Source organism: Chinchilla lanigera, unplaced genomic scaffold (assembly GCF_000276665.1).
Source record: "Chinchilla lanigera isolate Chin_1 unplaced genomic scaffold, ChiLan1.0 scaffold00111, whole genome shotgun sequence".
Classification (NCBI taxonomy): domain Eukaryota; kingdom Metazoa; phylum Chordata; class Mammalia; order Rodentia; family Chinchillidae; genus Chinchilla; species Chinchilla lanigera.
The window spans coordinates 2,829,831-2,857,500 of record NW_004955512.1 but is presented as its reverse complement, the minus strand read 5'-3'; the positions used below and the strand labels follow the sequence as shown (position 1 = coordinate 2,857,500).

The window sequence follows — 27,670 nt, the reverse complement described above, 5'->3', positions numbered from 1 at the left end:
GCGCCACCTGGAAGCCGCTTGCTGGCTCCGGGCGGATCCGCCGAGGGAGCTTGGCGACCCTGGGGCGGGCTGCAGCGTGGGAGGAGGGGAGCGAGCGGTTGATCGCGGGCGTTTCTTGGGTGCCGGAGACTCTCTAACTTCATTCCATCCTCAACCCGCCCGGCAAGGGGCGTCGTTACCCCGCGTCCGCTGCTACGCAGCCTGCCGCCTCGGCGCCCCGAGATGCTAGCCGGGGCCCGCGCCGGGTCCGGGGAGCCGGCGGCGCAGGGTCCGTCACGGAAACGGGGTTCTTCTCGGATTGTTTCACTGCCCTGCCAGGTTTCTGTGTGTTGTCTGTTTCAGTATCTGCCCCCGGGTCAGCGGCTTCCCGCTCGGGGTGGCCGGCTTTCCGAAGGGGAAGCAGCTCTTGTCCTCGCCGCCCTTCTCCCCACGCGGAGCGAAACTCGGGCCGCTCGCGCCCTCCCGCCGGGCTCCGGGCTCCGGGCTCCGGGCTCCGGGCTCCGGGCTCCGGGTGCAGGTGAGGTCTGCGGCGCGGGCGTCCTGTCGCCGGCGTGGATGTCACTGCGCGCCCTCTGCCTCGCCGCTTCCTACAGAGGACGGAGGCGCCTTTATGCAAATAAAGGGAGAAGTGACGAACTGAATGATGTGTGATGTTTAGAGGAAAGCGGTGCGCCAAGGTGACGAGGTGGGCAACAGTTCTGTGGCCTGAAGTTGATGGCGGAGAGGAAAGGCGGCTGCTGAGTTTTTCCTCTAGCACTCCCCCTCTCCCCCATTTAGAAAGCTTCTGAAAGAAAGGTTTGTCTTTATAGAGGGAGGAAAAGGATTAATGGTTTTTAAAGATCAGTGTAAATTACCTGCTTGGAGCTTAGGCAGTTACAGACAGGCCGTCCCTGCAGAGGGATTTGGTAACAGATTTTAGTTCTGGCAAGGAGGAGAACTCAGAGTGTATGGATATCTGCTTGCCTTTTCTTTTCTTCCCTTCCCAATGGTAGTTTTGGGAAATCTTACTTTGTTAGAAATGGCCAGCTCCCTAATTTTTAACTGCAGTATGCCATACCGTGAACTTTTAAAAAGTGTTTTGCTAGTAGGTGAAGCAGGTGGAGGAGGATGACTCCCCCATCGCTTGGCGGTGAGGATGTGCAGGTCGCCTGCCTCTCCTTTAACCTGACCTCTTTAGCCTCTGCCTCAAATCTGTGTAAGATTCCAGCCTTCATTATTGTAGTTCATCTGTGACTAAGTTACCTGTGTAACACCAATTCCCCACGCAGGTTGCTATTCTTTCTACTCTCATTTGTAAGCTAGTTGCTTAACAATTACAAAAATGTGTTCCAGGGCACCTGCAATGTAGTCAGTGGTAGAGCACTTGCCTAGAGTGTTTAAGGCTCTAGGTTAGATCACTCCCAAGACACCAAAACAAACACCACCACCACCACCACCAAAACAACGGAAAAAACTTTTTCTTGAAGCTGGGATCATAAAATCTCCTACCTACTGGGACATGACAGGTAATATGTAATGTAGAAGAGCACTGGTTGGGCCCAGGTGACCTGTAAATCTGGGTGGGTTGGGCACACCCATCCAGTAATCCTGCAGGAATTCCAGCCCAGGTCCTCTTTTAATTTTTCCCCCAAAAAGTAGCCAGAAATCTTTATTTTTACAATATAAAGCATGAGTTAAAATATTGACTTTTTTTCTGATATCGGGAATCGAACTCAGGACCTCCTGCTTGCTGGGCAGATGGTGTGCCACTGAGCTAAATCTCTGACCCCTCTTTTTTTCCTTTTTTAAAACGAAGACCCAAATTTGATTCATACATCATCGATTTGCTAATCTTTGCCTTATAAACTGTATATAATTACATTTTCAAGTGAATGGAAAATTCTGAGCTATGATATAGATACTGCACATTTTTCATGAAATGAGGTAGTAGGAGACAAATTAGTGGTGTTGGAAATAACCTCTTTTTGACTGTCAAATGCTGCTTTCTGTGACGTGCGTAACTGTATTGAGTAATGTAGTCTATGGGAACAGTTGAGGACTCCTGTCATTATTTGAGTATTCATTGTAGTGAGAAATGGTCTCATGGTTCCAGGTCAAAATGGCAAATGCCTAACTCTATTAAAAAGGAAGTTCCCGCTGAACATGGTGGCCTGTGCCTGTTATCTCAGTGCTCTGGCAGGCCAAGGCAAGAGGATTCCAAATTTGAGCCCAACCTGGGCAACTTAGTGATTTAGTCTTAGATCCTGTCTCAAAATAAAAACAATAAAAATGGTCTGAGGGTATAGCTCAGGGTAGAGGCCCTGGGTTCAATCCCTAGGACCACCAAACAAGTGTAGCGGGTCGGGGGAGTTCCCAAATGGCTGTTCAGATAAGTCAGGCATCTGTATTCTTCAGGGACTGTCTTGGCTTTGACACTGGAGGTGTGTTTGAGGGTTGGCCCATTTCCTTGATGCAGTGCCACATATTTTTAGAGCAGTGTTTCTCAGCCTTGGCACTTTGGACATTTTTGGCCAGACAGATGATTTTTAGGGGCAGGGAACTGACCTGTAGGATAGGATGCATAGCAGTGTCTCCAGCCTGCCTGCAAGGTGCCGATACCTCACTCCCTCCAATTACTAAACCTCAGCTGTCTCCAGATATTGCCAAGTGTTTCTTGGGGAACAAAGTCACCACTGGTTGAGGAAAAAAAATAGGCCAGATGTTTGTGAGATCAACTACAGACTAAATTTAGGGAATGTCAGACTTTCAGTGACTAGAGAACTAATCGTAAATTAAAATATCTAACATTTTAAACCATTTTTATCATAAAGGTGACCAACCACGTATCCTGCCATGTTTTAATTCTGAAGAAATTTCAGATATTCAATGCATTTGTTAACTTGCATAAGGTTTGAAATGTTGGAAACTTGAAAGGAATCTATACTACTTTTCATTTTTCTTCTTAAAATATTGTCAGTGTCTTTCATGTTTTTTAAGATGATGACATGTTGATTGACCATGCTTGTTGATTTAGGAAAACCAACGCAATCTGTAATGTTAGAACCCCAAACAAAACTAAGCAGAAATTCTAGTACTGAGACTCGGTGTGAATATATCGTGTTGAAAATTCATTTTTTCAAAAAATTAAGCTTTTTTTAAATTAACTACAAAGACTAAGACTCCCCAAGTTTCAGTGGTACGAGAAATCTCAATTTAATGAAAAGGAGCTGCACATGATATATGATATAATTCCTATGAAAGGAAAAATATTCCGGGAATTTAACCCAGTTTACAGCCCTGGGTTTGAAATGCATTCTCAACTGGGAACTGGCTACTAATTGGCTCTTTCCAGAAATCTAACTAACTTGTAAAACTCACAACTGGCTCTATATAATTCGCAAGGCTTCTTGCTAAAAGGTTAAGATTTTCAGGGTGAGTACAGTGGTTTTACGCCTGTCATTCCAGCTATTTGGGAGTCTGAGGATCTTAAGTTTGAGGCCAACCTGGGCAACTTAGCAAAACTTTCTCTCAAAATTTAAAAGTAAGGGCTGGTGATGCAGCTTAGTAGCAGAGTGCTTGCCTGCCGTGGGGGAGGCCCGGTATTCGGTCCCTAGTAACACAAAAAGCAAACAGTAAGTAAAGGAAAGTCTTGCCGGTGACAACAGAGAGCACTGAGCCAAGAAAGGGGCCGTACGCGGCTGCACAGGTTGCTTTTTGTGCAACAGGTTGTGACAAACAACAAATGCAAAACCAAGAAATGAAATGTCACTGCTGCAACCTGGAGTTTCTGATTCATCGATTGTGCTTCTGTTTCCATTCAGGAATCTGCACAGAATCAGTGTCAGAAAGTTACTAAGAAATTTTCCATGGTGTTTTTCTACCTCTGCAGAGTAGCCACATTGTGCCTTGGGGTCCTGGGGTTCTGGCCCGCTTGTTAATACAGGCCTCATCGAGCAGCTGTTGCGTAGCAAGCATTGTTGGCTCTTGGGCCACAGCCCTGAGCAAGATGGAGCATCCTTGCCTAGGTGTGTCCTCTGGTCTCGGGGGAGAGAGGAGAAGACAGGCAGGCACGCAGCTGTCATGGTCCTGAGTGATGGTTCAGAACAGCATGGATTGTTAAAAGAGGACAGACCAGGGTACCTAAGTTGGTCCAGGAGAGGAATTGCTCAGAAAGTCCTTCCTAAGTAGGGGTATTTCACCTGACACCTGAGAAATAAGTAAGAAGTAACCAGGGGAATTAGGGGACAAATTTCCAGGAGGATAGGTTGAGACATGAGGGAAATGTAGCTGAGGATGAGACCCCTTGGATCATTTTTAGGATTTTGGGCTTTCGTGTAATGGTAGTGGTGAATAACCAATGGATTTTAAAACTTTTTTTTTTTTTTTTCCCAGTAGTGGGATAGAACCCAGGACGTTTACACTGAGCTACATCCCCAGCCCTTTTCTATTTTTTTATCCTGCAGTGTTACTTATTTCTCAGGTGTCAGGTGAACTCCTAAGCCCTTCTTAGGGAGGACTTTCCTGAGCAGTTTCTTTCCTGGAACAAGGTAGGTACCCTGGTCTGTCCTTACTAAGGTGCTGAGTTTCCCAGGCTAAGCTCAAACTTGCTATCCTCCTCCAGAGTGCTGGGATGACGGGCCTATGCCACTCTGCCCAGCTTCACTAACGGATTTTAAATGAGAGATGAGATGATTTGAGTGTTAAAATGATCACCATTACTCCTGTGTAGAGAGTAGTTTGGAGTAGATGCAGCTGGCATGTGCAGTGTCTGGGGAAACCAGAGAAAGGCTTTGTTCTTCTGGATGGGCCGTTTAGAACAGATATACCAATTAGACCTCAACCAGACCAGTGCAGAAGGCTTCAGCCCCCTCAGCTGGGCACGGCGTGCTGCACACCCTCCACCCTGGAGCCTGCACAGGTGCCACCCTGGGTGTGGTGGGAGGGTGAGCAGACCTGTCAGCCAATGCGTTTGCAGTCATCTAGGATAGCGTTTGATAACAAATGAAGGCAGAGGGAGGCTGGAATCGAGTGAGGAGTTCTAATCGGCAAGAAGCTGGTGCTTATTTGGACATGGCCGATGGAGAGGGAGGTAGCAGGGATGAGTCAGAAGTTTCTGGCGTAGACAGCAGGGTGGGATGGGATGGCAGCAGTGTGGCATTAGAGAGCTGTGGAGGAGGACTGGGCTGGCACCGGGCGGGGAGGGAAAGCAATTCCATTTTGGTTGTGTTTCGCTTGTGAGACGTCCAAATGGAGACGGGGAACAGATCGGGGAGGGAAATACATGTCTTGGAGCTGTTGCATATAAATAATCATTGCGTAAAAAGGATCATTCGGAGAGGCGGGGGTAGAAAGAGGAAGGAGACAGGCCAGCTTCCTGGCATTTGAGCCTTGTGTTTGGCACAGGCGGAAAAGCCAGACAGGTCTGCTGCAGAGCCAGGTGTACACGGAGGACAGGAAAGAAGTCTGAAGCCTTTGGTTTTCTTTTTCTTCTCGCTTGGTCTGGTCATTTCTAGACCCGCTCTATCAAATGTGTGGCAGGGAGGCTGAATTCCTGATGTTTTAGGAGCAGCTCTGTGATCCCAGTGCATAGCCAAGGTTGCGTGTGCGCCCTGGTTGGGCCGGGTACAGTTCGAGGCCCACTGCCTGGACCACACTGTACCGTCAGGTGTGTGAGACAGCAAGTGAGGCAGAGACCCTGTGCGCTGGTCACTTGGATGTGCACAGCAGGCTGTGCATGTTGGTTCTTCAGGGGAAAGTGTAAGAACTTTTTATAATTTGCCAAGCATTTAAGAAGGAAATCAAGTTGTTTGTAATATTAGTGAAGCCAGGCTTGCTGTTAGCCTGCCTCCTATAGGATGATGAGTGTAGCCCTCCGGTGAAGGGGCAAAGAGTCAGGTTCCCGCCCTCCCGGTGGGAGCATAGGTGAGGTGTCACCAATCCAAAGCTTCAAGGTGTGGTGCAGTGGTTTGATTTCATGAACACAGAGGCTTTAAGTCCAGCAGTGCTCCACTGCTGTGCCTGCCTTTGGCTCCTGGTGGGTCCCCAGTGCACCAAGAGGCAGAGTCCGTCTCATCCTCCCCTTCAGCCAGGTGCCCCACCAGCTTGCTTTTCGGATGGATGCCCGGCACCAGCCAGGAAGCTGAGCACCACAGGACTGAGGGCTGCAGGGCTGTGGCACCTTTTGCAGTGTTCTGGGGAGGGTGTGGCCATCCACTGTGTCTCAGGTCTCAGCCTCTGAGTGCTGGGATTGCAGGTGTGCGGCACCGCGCCAGGCAGCACCTGCGTCTTTCTCTAACAAGAAGACGGGCTTTCAAATCTGCTGTTCCTTTCCAGGTTTGTGATGCCTGTCAGTAGTCATAGATCTATTGGGAAGGAGGAAACATTTAAGGTAAATGTGAAATTTCTGCCACTGCAAGCATTTGGGAAATAGAAATGTTTTCTTTTTCTTGTTCTCCCTCCCTCCCTCCTTCCCTCCCTCCTTTCCTTTCTGTCTTTTTTCTGGGGATGGTGATGGGGATCAAACCCTGTGGGCCCCACCACCGAGTCATGTCCCCAGCCTGAGAAATGTTTTCACTGTAATGTGAACATCTGTCAAAAAGAAATGTAGTGACTTACCAAAACTCTTACAAGTAAAAAACTGTTAAGAACTTGGAAACAGGATTATCTATTAAAATCTTTTAAGTAAACAATATCAATGAATTTTGAATCCATTTGTCAAATGTGTAATACCTATTGGTTATTTCTTTGGCCTATAGAGTTAATTGAAACTTACCAGCTGAATTTCACCCAAAATCTTTGTATGGTTGGTGGATGTATTGAAAACTACATATTGCTAGCGCTTGGGAGGCTGAGGCAGGAGGATCTCTTGAGCCCAGGAGTTCAAGGCCGGTTTGGGTAACATAGTGAGAGCTACCTTAAACCAAGAAACTAAGTATCAAGACTCAGGTAGCAGAGCTAGGAGTGTACTACTGTAATCAAATTAATAGGTTTTATTTCATCATTCCCCCATCTTTTTACATTATAATGTATATAACTTATTAATACAATAGTATACACGGATAATTTTAAAATAAACATGTTGAGGGCATTTAGAGCTTTTGCTCCTTAGGGTGAGTTCTAAAAAACTTTGTAAGCTTATTTAAAAACTTGAGTTAAAGTTGTATATGTATATTTGTGTTTATAGATGTAAATGGCTTTGCCTCTAAACCAGATGTAATTATAAACATATATAATGCGTGTAATATAAACTATGTGTACCTTATGTACATTTGTAAATATATGTATCAAATATAAATAGGTATATATTTATCAATAAGACAATTTGAATACCCATTTGCTGGTAAATTTTAAAATTGCTCCTTCCTTATGATGTACTTCTTTTTTTAAGTTTATTTTGTGTTTTTGAGGCAGGATCTCACTCTGTAGTTCAGGCTGGCCTGAAACTCTGTGATCCTCCTGCCTTGGCCTCCGGAGTGCTGGGATTATAGGCGTGCGCCCACAAGCCATCGGGGCCTGATGATGTACTTCTGGGTTAGTTCATCCAGTGGAGGACAAAATTACTCCTAGCGTAAAAAGTACTTAAGCTGTGAAGAATGATGGATGCAGCGTCATTTCCCTTGAAATGTGTAATTTCATCATCCCTAATGTGTGCATATACCAGGGTGTCGCACAATATGTCCCATAAATATGTACAGTTACTTCTCTGTTAAAATGTATGTGAACCCTTATTTTCAGCAAGGTCCCGTGGACATGGGACTCTGGAACAATGTGGCCCCTCCCGAGCAGGCACTGTCTGAGGTGACTGAGTCGGGTGATGTGGTTTCCCATCCTGTGATCCGCTGGCTGTCCCAAGCTCTCGCCTTAGGCTTTCCTTCTGAGCCAGCCTAGGCGGGTTGGGCCGCTTTGTGACGGGGAGTGGCCAGAGCTGCAGTTCTCTGGGAAGGTGAAGGGTGAGCAGCAGGCTAGGACCAGCTCTGACCGCACTGCACTCCTAGCACAGTGTAGAGTCCTGGCAGCCTGATTCTGCTGACCATGGAACTGCAGTTAGGTGTAGAGTTTTTTGGCTATCAATAGCTGCACACAGGAATGTGCCTGGGGCACTGTCCTAGGCTATCAGGCTTGCCAAGCTAAACCTCTGTTTGTTTGTTTGTTTTTTATTTAAAAGCTCTAAGCACAGCTGGGTATGATGACACACCCTCACAACTCTGGGAGGCAGAAGCAGTAAGATCTCAGGTTCAAGCCTAGCCTGGGCACTTTGGCGATTTAGCAAGACATTGTCTTGGAATGAAAATTAAACAAAGGAAAGAGCCGAGGCTTTGTGCAAAGGCCGTGGGTTTAATTCCCAGCCAGTATCAAGAAAGAAAGAGAAGGAAGGGAGGGAGGAAGGGAGGAAGGCAGGAAGGAAAGAAGGAAGGAAAGGGGAAGGAAGGGAAGGGAAGGGAAGGAAAGGGAAGGGAAGGGAAAAGAAAAAAGAAAGCAAAGCCCTACATGCACATAGTAGCAGCTGCTAGAGGGGCGCCGTTCTGAGAACGTGTTCCTGGCATTCATAAGCCCCCACCACACAGAGCTCACAGACGTATGACAGTACAGCCTATTAGTTAGGCTGAAGGTTTTTTCCTTTTCTTTTCTTTTCTTTTCTTTTCTTTTCTTTTCTTTTCTTTTCTTTTCTTTTCTTTTCTTTTCTTTCTGTTTTTCCAGGATGTGGGGATGGAGCTGAAACACACAAGGCAAGGACCCTACTTCTGAGCCCTTCTCCTGACCCTAGCCAAATATTTTTAAAGTGAATCAAAGGCCTGGGTGTGGCTCAGGTAGAACACTGAGACTGGATTCGATCCCCAGCACCACTGCATAGAGAGATGACGCGTTACAGTCTGGTGAGGTGTGATCCATCACTTTCTGTTCAGACACCTTGTCAGCTCCCTGAGAATTTGAGACAGGGCTGGAAGTACAGGATTTTTTAAAACGTGTGTGGTTGGAAATGAGTGCCCCACGGTGAGCACGCTGCCGTCAGACGTTCCTGACCATTGTGCAGAAAGTCTTCCGTGTCAGATTGGACCCGTCGGGACAGCAACAGTTGGTGACGGCATATGTGATTTTGCGGCATGTAAGAGGTTAGATCTGCCAGGCAGATTGATCATGTCTTGTAATTTCATGTCAAAAATCAAGCTTAATTTTTTTTCAAATAGCCTAGATTTCTTGTTTGACTCATACAGAAATTTTTACTTTTTGTTAGAGAAATGTATCCATATTGAAGAAGAAAATGGAAAAAAGAGAAGCAGTGATACCAGCCACAAAGAAATATCAGATTTCCCCTCCGAGGTTATGTGGGTGGCCATCACCCACACCCCCAGAACGGTAGGATTGAGTCGAGCAGTAAGATAGAGTGGAAAAGGCCTCCTTCATCGCCTCGCAGCTCTAGGTTGCGGCTAGCCTCAGCTCTCCCCTCAGTTTTGACCCTTGGAGAGGCACAGGTCAGCTTTCTCGTTACAGAGAAAGTTACAGAGTAAGTCCAGGATCTGGGACTCGGACGTTTTCCTTACGGACTGGTGATGTGCTGTTCTAAGAAGTTTTCTTGGTTGGATAAATTGGAGAAATGCTGAATCCTATGTTCTTGGCTTTGAATATTTGCAGCAGCATTATTGTCTTAGGGCTAAGAAATAAAAAAGCCCAGAGGTACAGAATGTTGTCTTTCTTTTTTAAAATTTGTGTTTATTTTTATTATACACGTTTGCAATACATAAGGGTTGCAGGTATCAAGGGGAGCTGGTACATGGACAGAGCCCATCTTAATTCACCTTTCATCCCCCACCCCTCCCTTCCCTCCCTGCTCCTTCCAACTTTTGGTCCCCTTCCCATTTGGAAAAGCTATCTTTCCATTTTTTATCTTTTCCCCACCCCCTTTCCCTCCATCTCTTCATCCCCTTCCCGTTTGGGGAAGATCAATCTCCCTACTTCCTATTACCTATCTTTTACTTTGCTCTTTATATTTTGGGTTTCTCATATAAAAGACACCATGTGCCAATTAAACTTGTGTCTTGTCTTTCTTTATGCTTACATCTTGGGAGGGCAGAATCCACCCACACCAGGGAGACTTAGTAACTGCTGCCTGGCTGGTGCTTCTAGCAGGGCCTAAGGTTCTTCTTTCAGCCCTTCAGTGGCTATGTTGCTTCAAAAATAGCTTTTAATTATATTGACCAAGGGTATAATTTCCCCTAGAAAGCTCAGCAAATAACTATTGCTTGCATTCTTTAAGCTGAAGGAGTACACATTATTTATGTTTGTATTTTCTTTTTTGTATTTTTTTTTTTTTAAGACAGGGTCTTGCCATGCAGTTCAGACTGGCCTTGAGCTCACTTTGTAGCCCAGGCTAGTCTTGAATTTGCAACCGTCCTCCTCCTTCAGCCTCCCGAGTGCTGGGGTTATAGGCATGTGCCCCCATTCCTGGCTGTGTTTGTATTTTTTAAGATACCTAGGGGTCTGTTTTACAAAATAGATGCTTGCTGTGTAATTAAATTGATTGCATTAAAGTATTTGACCAGTATACTTGAAATATGTTAAATTGAGTGCATTTAATTATCTGATAATAAGCCTAAAATAATTTTTTTATGCTGCTCTGGAAAAGTTACCCTTACATATGAATTAAAGATTTGAACAAAGGTAAGAGAAAATATAAACAATAATAATAAATTGCTAATATTTACAAAGGACTATGTGTTAAATACTGTATAAGCATGTTATAGGTTTCACTTATTCTTAACAAAAATATATGTTATAAATGGTCATTTTCTCAATTAAAATTATTAATGGTTAACATCAATTGTAGCTATTTTTAGCCTATGAAGAAGCTAGTGTATAAATGTATCAAAACCTCAGTGAGGCCGCGCATGGTGGCACGCCTGTAATTCCAGCATTCGGGAGGATGAGGCAGGATTGTTGCTAGTTCAAGACCAGCCTGGGCTACAAACTGACCTCAAGGCCACAGCAGGAAAACAGCATTAAAAAAAAAAACCCTCAGTGATACCCCATTAGTAAATGCAGTTTATATATTTTCATGTACCAGTTTAAAATTTTAGCTTAATTTAAATATTTTAAAAGAAGAGGCTGAGGGGCTGGGGATTTAGCTCAGCGGCAAAGCGCCTGCCTGGCAAGCGCAAGGTCGTGAGTTCGGTTCCCAGTACCGGAGAAAAACCAAAAAAAAAAAAAAAGAAGAGGTTGAAGTTAAGGACTTAAGTCCTTAAAAGAAGAGAGGTTAAGGACTTCGCGGTGTTGAGTTGGTGAATGATGGATACTGGGTTTCCTGTGAAAGCAGTCTGGCTCCAGAAATCATGGCTCTCCGCATTTCCTGTTTTCATATGAACTCAGGGGAAAATACAGCCACTAGTAAAGAAATAACAAGAGAAAACCTTAATGATGTACCATTTTATAGTTGTACATTGACAAAAGTAATTATATAGCATACACATATATACATACTGTAATCGCAAGAATTCTCCAGTAGAAGCAGAGGAAATGGTACTCAGCTGTTACTGGTGACAGTGTAAGTTAAGTCTGGCCTGTTTGGAAGGCAATTAAGAGGCTTAGGGATTTATAAATCTTGACCTGAAGGCCCCACCCCTGAGAAGTCCAAGAAAACCCTTTAAAAGCCAAGAGAGAACAAAGCTAGGAATAAGTAGATCAGGTAGTCATAACTTGTGTTTATAACAGTGTAATTTGGAAATACCCTTAATAACCCATGCTAAGACAAACTAATTATTAAAAATGATAAGGCTTCTTTGTTACCCTGTAAATGAAAAAAGCAGGACAGAAGACTGCTTTTCTGAGTAAATGCGAGACAGGTGCCAGAAGGGAACAGGAGGAGCTAACCCAGGCCTGGGGTGTAGCTCAGTGGTAGAGTACACTCGCCTGGCATGTGCAAGGCCCTTGATCCCCAGCACCAGAGCAGGGGAAATGAACCTAAAGGAAGTAGAATGAAATTGGATTGTAAATGTCCTTTTATTTTTGAGAGATTTTCTTTATTATAATGCTGTGAAATATATTCAGTTGGAGCTTATGTTGGCGAATTAGTACCTTGGTAACCTCACTTTGTAATGTAAAAAAAATATTGGGAGTGAAGATGCAAACATTATAAAAATGCTTGAATGAACATCCTTCACCCCAAAAAAAGATGCTGGCTGAAATGGTTCTGGTTTTGTGTATCTCCCATAATTTCAATGTTCCAGTACATTAACTTGGAACTTGACCGGGTTTTCTGCTTTTGTTTCTGTGGTGCTAGGGATCGAACCCTCGAACTCCTGCCCTCCAGGGAAGCACCGTACCACTGCACAACATCCCCTCCTCTGCTTATTGTTTTCTAGTGGGCTTATTCTGTATTCACCAATGTACAACTTATCTCTAAATATGTTTGCGTCTCACAGATCTCTTTTCATGCCATCTTGTTGGGAATTAGTGATTATTTTAAATTCGGCAATTATTCATAACTGTAATTTAGAGCAAATGAAAATGGTGGGTGAAATTGGCCACTCAGGTTTTTGGAGCAGCTGTTCCGAGCCCATAGCACCAAGAGGTCCCCAGGCTCGAAGAGGTTGCTGGGTGTGTCTTAGAGCTGAAGCCTTTGTTTTATGTGTGCAGCATGCAGATTTGGAGATTTGGGGGCTCCTTGAAAGCTTTGGAAGCCAGGAGAGTATAGTTAGAAGCTGCTAATAACTGGATCTGGTGTTGTTCTTGGCCAAAGAGAGACCGCGCTCTGTTCTCTTTGCTTCCAAGGGAGTCAGCGCCGGCCTCATTTCTTACACCAATAGACTGGAGCAAATGCCCATCTGCAAAGTAGCTAAAGCCTCAGTGTCCTTACCTGTGAAATGAGAATTAAAATAGCCACTTAGAGGGTAGTTGTGAGAACGAAGTAGGAAATGCAGGGGGAATACTTGGCTAAGTACTTTCTGAGGACTACTGTCACCAGGGACCTCTGTGCCAAAAGTCCAGTTGATAGCATCTTTAGAGGAAGCAAGGAAGTCGTTCCAGTCCTGAAAGCATTCATGAACATTAATTTCAGAACACATCCGCAGTGAGGAAAAAGCATTTTCAAACTTGAGGAAATAGAGCATTAGGCCTTGGCCTTGGAGTAGGACTTCCCCATCACCCCTGAGGGCCCTGCCAGGAAGCCAGGTTGGCCCAGCACGCAGCCAGCCTCCCCACTTGCTGCCAGCACAACCTGCTGGAGAACAGCGGCGTGCTTTACCCTCCGGAGCTGGTGGCCCTGCACCGAACCCGACCGCCCTTTTCCTTGTACCGATGAGAGTGAAGTCCAGAAAGACCAGGATCAATTCCAAAGGCTGGCTGAACACACTACCCAGTCTGAGGCCAGTCATTTGGGATTTCCTTGTAGATACTCATCTGTAGAACTGCTTTGAATTTGTGTTCCACTGCCCTGACACACTATGATTTGGAGCAGTGAAGTTCTGTACATGAATTTCCATCTCTGGATGAGACTGTGAGCTAGGAAGCACATTTAACCAAAAAGCAGCAAAGATGCTACCCCATATTTTGGGGATGGGAAAAGAAACAAAAATTTGAAATATTTGGATGTGTGTGTGTGTGCGTGTGTGTGTGTGTGTGTGTGTGTTTGGTGTATTGGGGATCAAGCCCAGGGCTTCATACATTCAAGGAAAGCCCCCTACTGCTGAACTGTGTGCTCTTACCCTTCTTCATTTATGTTGAGACAGGGTCTTGCTGAATTACTCAGGCTGAACTTGAACTTGCAGTCTCCTTGCCTCAGCCTCCCAAGTAGCTAGTATTACAGGTATGCACCACCGCATCTAGCAGTCTTTTAAAAAAAATCTTTACTAATTGAATAAGCTTTGGCTAGGCCCAGAAAGTAGGGTGAGTAGAGGGGGAAATGGAAAGAGTCTAAGACCACATCCTTCGTGCTTTTAGATGAGGAAACCAAAGCTCAGAAAGGTCAAACCACCTGCTGAAACCGCACACTAGGATTTATTCTCTTCTCCATTTGACTATATTTCCCTTTGCTCTGTGGCTTCTAGTAGTGAGTGACTTGGATTTCACAGAAGGGACAATTATTGTGGGGCAGGAGAGGGACCACAAGGCAGAGGTGGAGCTGGATTTTAAATGTGTTTGAGGGAATGTGAGACAGAGTCTTACAGAGTATCCCAGACTGGCCTTGAACTCACTTCTGCCTCAGCCTCCCAAGTGAAGGGATTACAGGCATGCATCACCACACCCAGCCTCAGTTATCATCTTGAGTGAGAATTCTTACTGCGACAATCACATTTAGCAAACTGGAAATCCAGAATTTGGGGAGCCGGGGAGGTAGCTCAGCGGCATAAGCGCATACCTGGCAAGCACAAGGTCCTGAGTTCGATTCTTGGTACAAAAAAAAAAAAAAAAAATCCAGAATTTGGGGGCCACCTCTAAAACCAAGAAGGAAGATTTTGAGTTCGAATTTCTGGAACTAAGAATGCTTCTAGAAGGCTGGAGTACATAAAATTGGGAGTGTTCCGAGGCCCCAGGCCCTGCCAGCCACAGGATGACTACAGTTTCAGCTATCAGCATGGAGAGCCCAGAGCCACTGTAAGATGTATTTGCTGAGGAATTGCTCTTGACACGCGACCTAGTTTTCTCATCTTTAAAATGAAGAGCGAGCAAACTGAACTGTAGAGTAACTTCACAGTCTAAAAATTGTGTTTCCATATAATTGTGGTGGTGTATTCAGCAGTATAAACTTCAGATTTTAGATTACTTTTTTAGATCTTTTAGATTGAGGTTACTTTTAGATTTTTTAAAAAAAGAAATGTATTACTTTTCAGCCTGGAGCTTTGAAGTGGACAGTACCATCGTTTATACCCCTTTTTGGCCTGCAGTGGTAATGAGGTGGAAGGTTCGTGTTGAAAGCTACTCTTGATTTTGATGTGTGCATAAACAGAAATAATTTTGTTTGGGCCTATCAAAGTCCGCCTCTGCAAGTGAACTCTTGTGCCCTAGAGGACAGGTTTTTCCTGTGTGAAAGGTCGTTTCGCTGTTACTCATACTTGAACGCTGGGATAACAGTAAAGCCAAGAAGGTTACATAGGAAACACAGCAGTCTATGAGAAGGGAACTGACAATCTACACTCTGAAAAGGTCCCTTTTTATTTTACTTTTTTTAACTTTGGACAGCCTGGGTTCATGCCTGTCCCCTCCGAATACATTTCCTCCAACCTGTCTTTTAGGTTAGTGTGAAAAGCCCTGTAAGTCACATTCCTGGGGCTGGAGACACAGCTCGGCGTTAGAGGGCTTGCCTGTCCTGTGAGGCCAACATTCTTCCTCTCACTGCACTCTGACTGCTCTAAAAGGTTCATGTAGTCCGGTTGCGTGCTGGGTGCTTCTCGTTTTAATCTTAGTGAAGAGGTTAAGGACGCATCAATCCCCGAGTGAAACCCGCGTCCCTGATGGAGGAAGGAAGTTCTGAGGCTTCGAGTCCACTCACAGTGCCCACCCACCGTGCACGCCCTCCGGAGAGCTTCTCATTGGCCTCAGTAGAAACTCCCCTTTCAGACAGTGACTCCCCATTCATCCTTCCCTTGCCCCAGCCCCGGGAAACCGTATTCTGCTTTTTGCTTCTGTGAATTTGCTACTCTGGGTGTTTCTTGTAAGTGGGATCTTGCAGACCTTTCCTTTTGTGTCTGGCTTATTTCAGTTAGCATGGCTCCTTAAGGGTCCATTTATGTTGTAGCATATGTCAGAGTTTCTTTCCTTTTTTCCCTTTCTTTCTTCTCCTCCTCCCTCCCTTCATTCCTCCATCCCTCCTTTCCTTCCTCCTTTCATTTCTTCCATTTTTCCTATAGTGGGAGTTGAACCCAGGGCCTTTGCACTGAGCTACATGGCCAGCCCTTTTAAATTTTCTTTTTTTTTTCCTATAGTGGGAGTTGAACCCAGGGCCTTTGCACTGAGCTACATGGCCAGCCCTTTTAAATTTTCTTTTTTTTTTCTTTTTTTTTTTTTTTTTGTCTTTTTGATACCTATGTAGTTCAGGCTGGCCTTGATTTCTTTGATCTTCCTCTGGTACCGGGGACTGAACTCACGACCTTGCACTTGCCAAGCAGGTGCTTTTGCCGCTGAGCTAAATCCCCAGCCCTAAATTTTCTTTTAATTTTGAGACAGGCTCTTGGTATCCTGTCTTAGCCTCCCAGAATGCTAGGATTACAGTCTTATGTCACCATGCCCTGCTTTCATTCCTTAAGGCTGAATGGTTTACTACTTTCTTATCCTTACTCTTATACTCTGTTCATTCTGATGTTAAGTATAATTCGGATCTCTTTGGCATGTGAAGGAATGTGTGAAATTTATATGGGTAAAGCCATGTATGTTTCTAACATCAAATTTTAAGTTTAAGGAGAAGTTGGATGAAGGTATTGATAACTGATAATTGAAAAATCAGGGGAGTGGGATTAGTGGGACATTTGTTATTGAAAATACAGCACAAATACTGAACAAGGAGGATGCATCATTGTAGGATCTTTGAAATGAGCAGGGAAATGTAGCCCGACTTTTCCTCATTTTCATTTTCACTCTACTGCTCAGCTGGAGCCTGTGGCTTCAAGCCCCGCTGCTTTGGCCTGGCCATTCCTGGACGTTCACCAGGAGGAGGGGCCCCGGCAAGGTCAGGCTCATGCACCAGATCCAACCCCGCCAGTCCGCGCCCCCCAACCCTGGGAATTGAAGCCAGGGCCTTCACACTGAGCTACATCTGAGTCCTTACTATTTTTTATTTTGAGACAGGTCTCCTCAAGTTCTCTGGGCAGGTGTCAAACCTGGGATCCTACTGCCTTAGACTCCCAAGTGCTGGGATCATAGGCATATGCCACCATGCCTGGTCTTCTCTTCAATTTTGATACCATTAATGTAGTGTCTCCAGGTTCACAGGCAAAGAATTAACCAGGCTAGTGACTAGGTTATTGTCCATCGTTTTGAGCTGTCATTTGGTGTTTTAAGAGTGGACTAGATAAAGAGTATAGGTTTTTAATTGCACGTGTGTGTGTGTGTGTGTGTGTGTGTGTGTGTGTGTGAGTGAAAGAACAGGAAAACATGATGAAGACAAATGAATTGAATCTAGTCTCTGTAGTCTGCATGCACTTTCTGTTTCCAAAGGAAAGTTCCAGAACAGTGACTTGATTCTCCCATTTCCTTCCTCTTAGGGAATGGCATGAACATTTCCATAGTTACTGGAACAAATCTCATTCTGCAGGTGAAGGACCCTCTGAGAGGAGGGTAGAACTGGCCCTTGGTGACACAGTGGCATGGGAAAGGAGGTCTTCAGGGCTACAGAACATGAGTGGCAAAACTGCCATTATCCCTCACTCACCTACTTCTTCTTTCAAACTCCCTTTGTTACACATTGCGGTCTCTGTTTCCTCCGGGCTTCGTTTGCTTTAGGCTTCTACTTCCGGAGCAATGATAAAAATAAGGAATGCATTTCTCCCTTAGTATCTATCCTATCCATGTGCAAGGTTCAGGTCTGTTGTAATCAGGAAGTCTTCCTGAATCTTCTTTTTCCTCCTGATAATGTAGAGCTTTCTACCTTGTGGCACAGATGGGTACAGTTTATCTGTCCACCCATATATGTAGGCAAAAAGGTCGGGCTTTAGTCCCCTGTACAGGATGTCACCATGTTCCTGTCCTTGGTTGTGCCTTTGGGGAAGAAAGGCCATGAGAAAAGAGGAAGAAATACTGTTTCCAAGAATGAGTGAAATGCAAGGGTTAGTTATTTAAGTGAGATTCTCCATCAAACTGGTATAATAAGTAAGTGAAATAGAAGTCTATAGAATTCAGGCATGGAGAAATATTTTCCTCCTGTAGGTGACTTCACAGTTGAAACCAGCGGCTTCAATTTCAACTAACTTAAAATTAGGACTAGGGTATTGGAAATTTTATTAATAATACTTGGGGATTTCCAAATTTTATAGAACTATATAATATGCTATATATATGTATATGAATGTGATTAAATGGTGAGTAGAACTGTAAAAAGAAAATAGGAATAGAGAAAAGGAAATTTCAATAACTTTTCTTATTGGGGCTTTAGAATATTGATTTATGACAGTTATATATAAAAACTAATAATCATCTTTATAACTCTTACTTTTACTACTACTCTTAAAACAAAGTCCTTTATAAATTACTACCTTTACAAAGCCCTTTTTTAATCAAAGTGATAAGTACATATTGTAATTATCAGGTAATTCCATAGAAATGCCAAAAACTATAAATGGTCTAAGACTGTACCCTACTGAAAGCTAACAAATCTGCCACAAGTTTTGTGGATCCTGCAGAAGACACAAGTTTCCTGGCCCAGAGATGAAAGATAGTTTGTTAGCTGTACCAACAGCAGTAGCAGAGGATCATCATTTTCTATATGGGTTTCTCAAGCCCTCGTTCCCACAGGGCACCCCGAAGAGGGTAGTGATAACTGTACAAACTGTGGGTTGCATTATAGGAAAGGACCCTGAGCCTGGAGAACCCAAATCTTTTATAGTAGATGCTGTGCATGCTATGTGCTATTCTGGGCAACATTATGTTTTTTGTATGTGTGCTGTGCTGGGGACTAAACTCAGGGCTTTGCGTGTGCTAGGCCAAAGTACTGTACCACTGAGCTACACTCCCAGGCCTACCTTATCTTTATTGTGAAGAAGCCTTGTCTATAGTGAGGAGGGAAGCAATATTTCTGTCTTCAAAGGTAGTTTGTTACCAAAGAAGTAACCTTGAAAAATAGTCCATAGCAAAAGGCCGCAGCAAAATGAACAGGAAATCGTGAGGCCCGTGGAGAATTATTTCCCAACAAGGAGTTTCAGTTACAGAAAACAATGCTCTTTTCCCAGTAGCCCTCAGAACTTCCTATTCCCTATTGTGTAATAAAAGTATGCGAGGCACATGTAATAGCCTTGTAGCAAAATCTTTAAAAAGCAAAGAGAAACAGGTAAAAATAATTTTGATATAGTTGAACATTGCTAATCTGAAAATCCAAAACCTGAAATGCTCCGAATTCCAAAATTTTTGGAGCACTGACATAGGAGCCACACCTCCTCACCTGATCTAACGTAACCCGTCACAGTGAAACATAGGTGCAGTAAAAATGTTACCTAAAATTACCTTCAAGCTGTGTGTATAAGGTGTATATGAAAATTAAATAAAATTTGTCTTCAAACTTAGCTCTCCTCCCTAAAATATCTCACTATGTATACATTAGCAAATATTCCAAAGGCTGGAAAAAAAAGTGAAACACAAAGTACTTTGGGTCCCAAGCACTTCAGATAAGGGTTACCGTCCTGTATTTTCTTTAACTTAGTATATTAAAAGGTTATAATTTTAACACATAAGCAATATAAACAGTTGTTAATGAGGTCTATATGTCTAATCCATAGATATATAGTAAGTATATCAGTAATATTTTACACAGTACCTCCATTGAAGTGAGATGTAGTTTGATGCAAATGGTAAAGTTGTGTTTAAGGGAACGACATTACACTGCTCTAATTTTGTAAAATTCTCTCTCTCTATCCCTCCCCTTCACCTCCCTCTCCGTCCCATTCCCACTCGCAGTACTGGGGATTGAACCCAGGGCCTTTGCTGTGAGCTGCAGCCCCCACCCCTTTTTCACATAGAATCTCCCTAAGTTGCCCAGGCTTGGCTTGAACTTATGATACTCCTGCCTTACCCTCCAGGAGTGCTGGGACTATATGTGTGCACCATCACACATAGCTTAATTTTTAAATTTTTAATCAATGAAAATACAATTTTAAAATTGGTTTCCTTATTCAGACTAGGCACATTTCAAAAGCTCCTAGTCACATGTCACCAGTGGCTACTGTGTTGAACAGCATAGCCCTGGAGGTACCCATTTCAACTCTTACAGGTTTCTTTGTGTATTTCCAACTCCCTAAGGGGCATATTTATGCTTTCTAGATTATTTAGGGGTTTTTTTGTTTGCCTTTTTTTTTTCCAGTACCAGGGGTTGTTCAGTTTTAAATTCTTTGTACTGCTACAGAGGATATGGTTCTCTCTCCCCTCCAAGCTCTCGCAGCAGTTGCACTCACTTCTTAGTCCTCTCTTGTCCCCTTTACGTTCTGAAAGGTTTTGGTTTCAACACTGTTTATATTTCAGAACTTTTGCTCAGATAGAATATATCTTTTGGTATTTATTCTATTAGGAATCAAAGTAGAAAAATTATTTTTGTGAAAAGTAACAATGATAAACCCTGTGCATGTTATTTTTTATGAAATTCTTTTTTAGAAATTAGGTGAATGGTAACATTTTATTTTTATCAAATCATTTTAATGTTTGACTTAATGGAAAATGGCTAGGTTCTCATACTTGGTCTGCACTCCTTCTGTTGAGAAAGCATTTATCATGTAATTCCTGGAAAACTGCACTGTGTATAATAAAATGAAAGTGAACAGGATGAATAACGTCCTGGTATGAAAATAGTTTAGAGATCTTTGGTGTATGATCATATTTTTTGTTATGCCAAAACAAACAAATTTATATTTTGACCATACATATATCTGCTGAGCATAGCATACCATGATTTCTTTTATTGTGCTTTTTGTGTTCCTCACAGTTAATTTCTTGTCTTCTTTTTCCTCCTATGATACAGAGGATAGGACCCAAGGGTACCCTCCCAGGGAATACGTTCTCAACCCTTTTTATTTTTCATTTTGGGACAGCGTCTCACTTAATTGCCCAGACTGGACTCAAACTTCCTACCTCAGTCTCCCGAGTAATGGAGATTATGGATGTTCACCACCATGCACAGCTTATTTTCATGTTTTTGTTATTGTTTACTGTGTATGTTTTACCCATTTGACTCTTACTTCTACCTTAGTTGCCAAAGTCTCTTGTAAATGCATTCATGTCCAAGAAAGATTCTGTTTTGTCTCCTTAAAAAACTTCTGGAGTCATTCATTCCCTTGCTTTTGTTACACTTATTTCTTCTAAGCACCTGCTACATAGCGGTCTTTTGGGGGGTCTTTATTCCTTATAATCCTGAGATTTCTGATGCCCCTCTTTTATGTTGGGTCTCTTGAATGATTGCTGGGTCCTCTGTCTTGCTCTTGATAAGCAGTATATGACAGACTTGGGGACAGATTACGTTGCTTTGGGTCCTAACCTTTCGGCTTACTAGCCATGTGACATTGGGAAATTAGGTGACCTCCTTATGCCTCAGTTTTCCCATTTGGAAAATAGTACCTTTCTATGTGGAGTTTTCATGGAGACTGTCTAGCTAACATAGGTGAGTCACTTGGAAGAGTTCCTGGAGATACATCAAGCACCGCCAAGTGCTGGTACTCTTGTTCTAACTGCTGTCATAGTTATATGGCGGTGTACTTCTTGAAATTGGTATTTGGTGATGTACTTCTTGCACCAATCTGCTGAGAAGTGACTTTTTAAGAAAATGCTTTTGGCCTGGTGTGGTGGCGCATGCCTGTAATCCCAGCACTTGGGAGGCTGAGGCAGGAGGATCGCTGGGAGTTCGAGACCAGCCTGGGCTACCAAGTAAGTTCAAGACCAGCCTGAACTATATAGTGAGCCCCTGTCTCAAAAAGATAGAAAAAAAAAAAAAAGAAAGGAAGAAAAATGCTTTTGTTCTATATCATTTTGACTAGAAGCCTGGTGGGTTATTTAGAATTCTAGGTTGGAAATCATTTTCCTCTCATGTTGGAGGCATTTCTGTAGTTTATCCTGGCTTCCAGCAGCAGCTGTTCTGACTTGGGTTGTCTCCGCCTCCTTCCACTCCTTGCCAGCTTTGGGGTTCAGCTTTCTGAGACCTCCAGGCCAGTCATCATTCATTTCCTCTAACTTTCAAATGTTTGATGCTATTCTTCGTGTTGGAGAGATCTGGAATTTTTCTTAAAGTCACTTACTATCATTTTATTTTATCTTTAGACTTCTAGGACTGGGTTGTAGCTTGGTGGTAGCATGTACAAGTCCTGAGTTCTATGCCCTCCACTGCAAAAAGAAACTGTGCTTTTAGATTTCTCTGGTGTTTGCAAGTGTAGGGAACCAGCAGTCAAAGGGGAGAAAGGTTAAATGCTGACTCTAGTGAGGAACGTGGGCTTCCTTTGAGAGACTTCATTCATTCACTAAATATTGTTGAGTGATTCTCTGTGCTTGGCACTAAGATGTGAGGTTCTGAAGAAGGGGTACATGGCTTTGCCTTTCTTCGTCCTTTACCATAGCACAAAACCCTGCTTTCATTGTAATATTCATCCAGAAAGTCCCCTTCCCAAAGGGGGCACGGAAAATAATCCAGTGCTGATCATAAAAGGTTGTTACTACCTTGGGAGCCCAAGAAAACTCTAGAGCGAGTTCTGGAGACAACAGCCTAAGCTGTGGGGTCAGTTTTCCCCCGCCCTTTCTCTCTTTGGTGATACTACATATTGAATCCAAGGGTGCTGTGCCTCTGAGCTACATTCCCACCGCTTTTTATATTTTTAAGACCGATTTTGCTGAGTTGCCCCAGCTGGCCTTGAACTTAGAATCCTCTGCCTCAGCCTGCCAGTAGCACATCATCTCACTGAGCTTGGTGTGTGAAATCATAGTGCTAAGTAAGGCAGACCCCAAGAGCTCTCCCTGGCCGGTTTGGAGGGTCGCCATCTGGAGGGTGTCTGTTTGTTTCAGTGGGAGAACTTAGAGAGGCTCTGTAGCCCTGCAGTGAGTGGGAGACAGCAGTGGGCATCAGAGAGCACCTTCCAAGTGGGCCACGCCCATGCCGCGCGGGGCCAGCACCTCGAGAGTGTGTGAGCAAAGGAGGACCAGATGGCTAGAATTAACAAGCCGAACAGCAAGCCTCTGCTGGCGTCCTCATCTGTCCCAGTGCCTTCCTTTAGCCTACAGTGGTGGCATTAGCTCTGCCTCACTATAATCAGGGTCCTGGACACTCGGATAGCTTTGGCATCAATCTCAGTGGCTGGATTTTGTTCCAGTCACAGTAGTTTCTGGGACACAGAACAGTCGTTCTTGGAACATTGATACAGTTAAGCCCAGGATACTCTCCTGGGGCTGAAAGTCAACAGAGCAAACTTAGGCCATGTTCCTGTTGCGGTGGGCAGTGGGGTGCAGACTGTGTGTGCTGCTTTTAAAGAAAGAGTATTTCCACCTCTTTAAGTAATACTACACTAGGTATAGCTCAGCTATATTAGTTCATTAGATATATATTATTTCTCTGTAACTCTCAGATTTTTGCTCTGCCGCTTTGCCTGCCTGTATCCCTCCTTCCCTTCCAACAGGGTCTTGCCGACAGTCCTCAGTCTCACAATTCTTATGCCTCAGCCTCCTGAGTAGCTGGCTTTCCAGTTGTGCACCATTATGCCCGACTGTTGAGTTTCTACTATAAAAGAAATTAATGAATATATAGCCTGAGCCTCATGTTCCTCAGTCATTTAAACCTTTTTTCCCACTTTCTTCTCCATATAGTGGTTTCTCTAAATTAACTTGTAAGTGTGTGATACAGGGACACATATGATTTTTTAGAATCTGTTCACTCTGCAATCCAGAATTGCACACTAGGCATGTCTCGTAGATTTTGCCTTTAAAATGCCACTATCGCTCTTATTTTCTGTATTGTAGGTCCCTTCATGTTTTGTGCTTATTTTCAGGATGAAAACTAGATCTGATAATCAGTGGTTTGGGAGCTTTTCTCAGAAGAATATCCTCATATATTTATCACCATGAAGATGACCCTGCAGTGGGCTGTGCCCTTTACCCCTGCTTTGCTCTTTCTACCATGCTGAGCTGTTGAGCACAAGGGGTTGGTGATAAAATTAAATTAGAAACAGGCCATTACTCTCAGCAGCAAAGTGATCCAGAGCACACTCCCGTGGTAGTTCTATGGTGCCAGGCACTGTAGCCCTTCCCATGCCCATCTTCCCTGCTGTTCTGTGTCCATAACCCTCTCTCTCTCCATCGCCCCACCCCTGGGCTGGGGACGGAACCCAGGACCTGCGCATGGTTTTATTGACTTTGAATTGATAAATAGTGTTTACATTATTACTGTTCTTCACAGTTAAGCCATAGGGTACATAATGATTGCTTTTTTCTTTACTTGATGACTCTGATTTCTTTGGAGTCCGTAATTATGCCTCTGCCTCCCTTCATTGGCTGTATTTCAAGGTACTTATCACTGACGCAGCGCCATAGTCTGCCCATTATTTAAGTTGGTTTTCAGCATGCGTATCCCACTGATTATCCTAGCAGTTTTGCCTTGGTGAAGACATCGTTCCCAGGGCCTCTGACCTGCTCCGGGCTTGTCAGCGGAGGACGCCCCTTCACCGTGCTCTTTTGCTCTGCAAGTGTCCGATCTGCCTTCTGATTTTTAGTGATGGCTTCCTTTTCTTGTTTAATATTCCAATGTCGATGAGACTCATTTTCCAGTAGCTTCCTGAGAAAGGATGCAGAAAGCAAAGATTTTGAGATATTCACCTTCAAAGGTTTTTACTTCCTTTGATCAGTCACCTGGCTATAAGAATTCGCAGCTGGAGTTCATTTTCCATCTGCACTTTAAAGGCCTTGCTTCATTGTCTTGGTTTCTGTAGTTGGATTTTGTGAACATTCTGCTTCTGCATCCACCATATGGGTTCACCTTCCGCTCTCTGGACGCCTGTGTGATCCTCTTTTCCCTGTGTTCTGACATTTCACGACTGATAGAAGAGTGCATCCTTGCATGGTCCTGATTTCAGCCACTGTGCCAGTACTCCAGCGGATTTTGCAATCTGGAAAACACTTCTTCATTTTGGGAAGAATTCTTGAATTATTTAATTCATTACTTCCTTCCTTTTTTTCCTGTTTTTTCCTTTGTTTTGTCTTGCCGGAGCTCCTGTTATGTACATGGTGGATCTTCTGGTCTGGTTCTCTAAATTACTGTACCTTTTCTTTTATTTTTCCATCCATCAGTTCATTTATTTAACACCCTGAGAATTTTTTCTGGTTCATCTTCTGACCCATCTGTTGTATTTTTCATTCTTGCTATGAGGTCATTAATTTCAGAAGCTCCTTTTTTATTTGCTGTGGTTTCCTGTTTGTTCTTGTCCTCTGTTGCTGTGAGGCAAACCACCTCCAGTGTAGTAACATACGTCAGTGCCATTTTGCTTTTTGTTCACACATTCTGTGGTTAAGACTTCAGTGATGAGGGGCTGGAGTCATCCAGTGGTTCCTTTGCTGGCTTGTCTGGCACCTGGCCTGGCGTGAAGGCTGGGCTCTGGTGGGGCTGTTGAGTAGATTACCAGATCTCGATTTCCCACGTGGCTGCTCGTGTGGGGTCGTGGAGACTTATTCTAAAAGGAGGTTCTAAGGAGCAAATTTTCCAAGGTAGCCAGCTGGGCTGTTTTATGTGACCTAGCCTGGCAGTTGCACAGTTTTCTACCGAAGTCCACTGGTCAACACAACCATAAGACCTCCAAACTAAAGGGGGAGGGAATGTGGCTATTTCCTAAGTAGGCAGTGTCACAGTCATAGTGCAGAAGAACATACGGGATGAAAGTATGGTTCTGGCTGTCTTTAGAACATATATTGTTCCTCATCTATTTATTTTTATTGGAAATAGTTTCAGTTTAATGAAAATCATTACTTGCCTCCTTAAGTAATGATTGGCAGTTTTCTTTCTCATGCAGTCCGTTTTCCTTTAAACCTTTAAGGCACTCCCAAAGTAAGCAGCATATTTAAGGTATACTTTTTTTTTCTTGACTCAGTTGCATTTTATTGTAAATAAGTGTCTTCCTTGGCTTAACAGTTCTGAGCATAATAGGGACAGTAAGCTGAAATGGGAGAGAAGAATTCAGTGTTCCTTGTGCTTCGGACTCTCTGCTTGCTGACGGGAGTGCTGCTTTCCATTGTGCCTGAGTCGGCCGCCTGCAGAACCCTGCAGAGATTAAATCTTGGAGTCTTTGTCAGGTTTGAGGTGGAGACCCATCTACTTTGTAAACAGCTGCCAAACCTCTTTTCAGCAGTATCCATGTCACCAGTTCCTGAATCTTTTGAAGGTCTTGTAGTGTAAATAGAATGTGTTCTCTCTTTCTCTCTCTGCTTGTTCAGTCTGGGATCCATGGGTCCGTGTAATCAGCTAATTCCCTTCCATCTGCTCTTCCAGTTTTATTTGCTGCCTCCTGTCCTCCCTCCGCCCCATGGTCATTTCTTCTTCCTTCCCACTGCATGAAGTACTCAAATGCATCCTTACCTTGAGAGGAGCAGCTTTTTCAGTTGCAAGAGAGTAATTAATTTGCCGGTGAGGATTGGATATGCTGGATTTCCAGACATATCAGACCATTCAACGGTTCTTGGCACACATTTTGGAAAATGCTACTAGAGTTTCCTTTCAAAAAGCTTAACGTATGATGGGGTTTAGTATCTTGCAGGCCCTGGGTCCAATCCCTAGCATAACAAGGACACACACACACACACATGCACGCGTGCACACACACACACACACACACACACACAGAGAGCTTACCTTAAATTTCATGATCTTTCAGATCTTTAGCAATCTATGAGATAATATCAGAAAACAAAAAAAAAAAACAAGTATGATTGTAAAGAAGGAAATTTTTAAAACATAAATTGGCCAGCCATAATTTTGAGCAAAAAAAGCAAATATATAGGATTAGTTCACCAGCATGCTTTGGGGGTGTGGGCACCACAAGTGCGTATATGTTCTTATCTCACCCTAAATCTGTCTTTTCGTCACATATTCAAAGCCTCATGGACACATGACCATTGTTGGATGCCTGGGACCCTTAAGAAGCTTGGTGGTGTGACAGGGATTCTGAACAGCTACAGGATGTTACCTGGAGCCAGAACTAACTGACCCAGATTGTCCTTAATTCTCAATGGTAAAAAGTCTTACTACTTTCTTTAAATTAGTTTCTACTAGTTATGGCCAATTAATTTATTTTTAATTATATTATTAATATTGACAGTTTATTTTCTAATGAAATATTTAAAAATGTCAGAGTTTGGGGCTGGGGATTTAGCTCATCGGCACAGCACCTGCCTGGCAAGTGCAAGGTCGTGAGTTCAATTCCCGGTACCAAGGGAAAAAAAAAAGTGTCAGAGTTCATTCTTGTTTCAAATCTTTATACATCTGGTACAGATACTATGAGTGATATTTGACCTTTTAGAACCGTACGTATTAGTTATGGAATTAATTGCCAAGTTACAAAAATTGTTTATTTTTATTTTTTTCAAAAATTGTTTAAAGCATACAACAATGTTTGAATTATTATAAGCATTTTACATACTAAAAGTTGTTAAAGAGAAAAGGGACTGGAGTTTGGCGAACACTGGCTGATGACATTATTTTTTTGTCATACAATTCGGGAATATATTTATATTTTGCTATGAAAAGTTATGAGTGTGACTAAATCATAACTGTTGTTTAAAAAAAGAAAGTTGGTTGGGGTCCTGGAATTTAAATATAGACAAAAGGTCTGTCATAAATTATAATTATATACAGCTGGTGTTTCTCCAAGGGCTTAATTATTACAGTTCATTGTAACCAAAATAAGAAGTACAAGGTCATATTTTGGATTGTGTATATCTTGAGTTCCTGTGGTACCTGGCATGGAGTTAAATGTGAGGTCCGCCCAACACAGTCCCACATTTGGGCAGGTTTCAGTTGAGCCCTTTTGCTCCAGTTTGAGAACTCAGCTGAGTT

At 43.4% G+C, this 27,670-nt stretch overlaps 1 protein-coding gene and 1 long non-coding RNA gene across 3 annotated transcripts in view; one reads left to right on the top strand and one right to left on the bottom strand.

The window, feature by feature from the left end:
* Gcnt1 (glucosaminyl (N-acetyl) transferase 1, core 2) overlaps positions 1 to 27,670 on the top strand; it is a 30,457-nt gene that overhangs the window by 277 nt on the left and 2,510 nt on the right. The window contains exon 2 of one of the 2 annotated variants that reach the window (XM_005408306.2): positions 26,712 to 26,846. The exons of the other annotated variant lie outside the window; for it this stretch is intronic. The gene's annotated coding sequence lies outside the window, so the exon portion shown is untranslated. The remainder of the gene's footprint in view (positions 1 to 26,711; positions 26,847 to 27,670) is intronic. 2 annotated transcript variants of the gene reach the window in all.
* On the bottom strand, positions 344 to 26,773 carry LOC106147031. The gene is made up of 3 exons (XR_001231730.1): positions 26,702 to 26,773; positions 16,794 to 16,796; positions 344 to 484 (listed from the first exon to the last, which is right to left on the bottom strand). It is a non-coding gene; the product is annotated as an uncharacterized LOC106147031 (long non-coding RNA).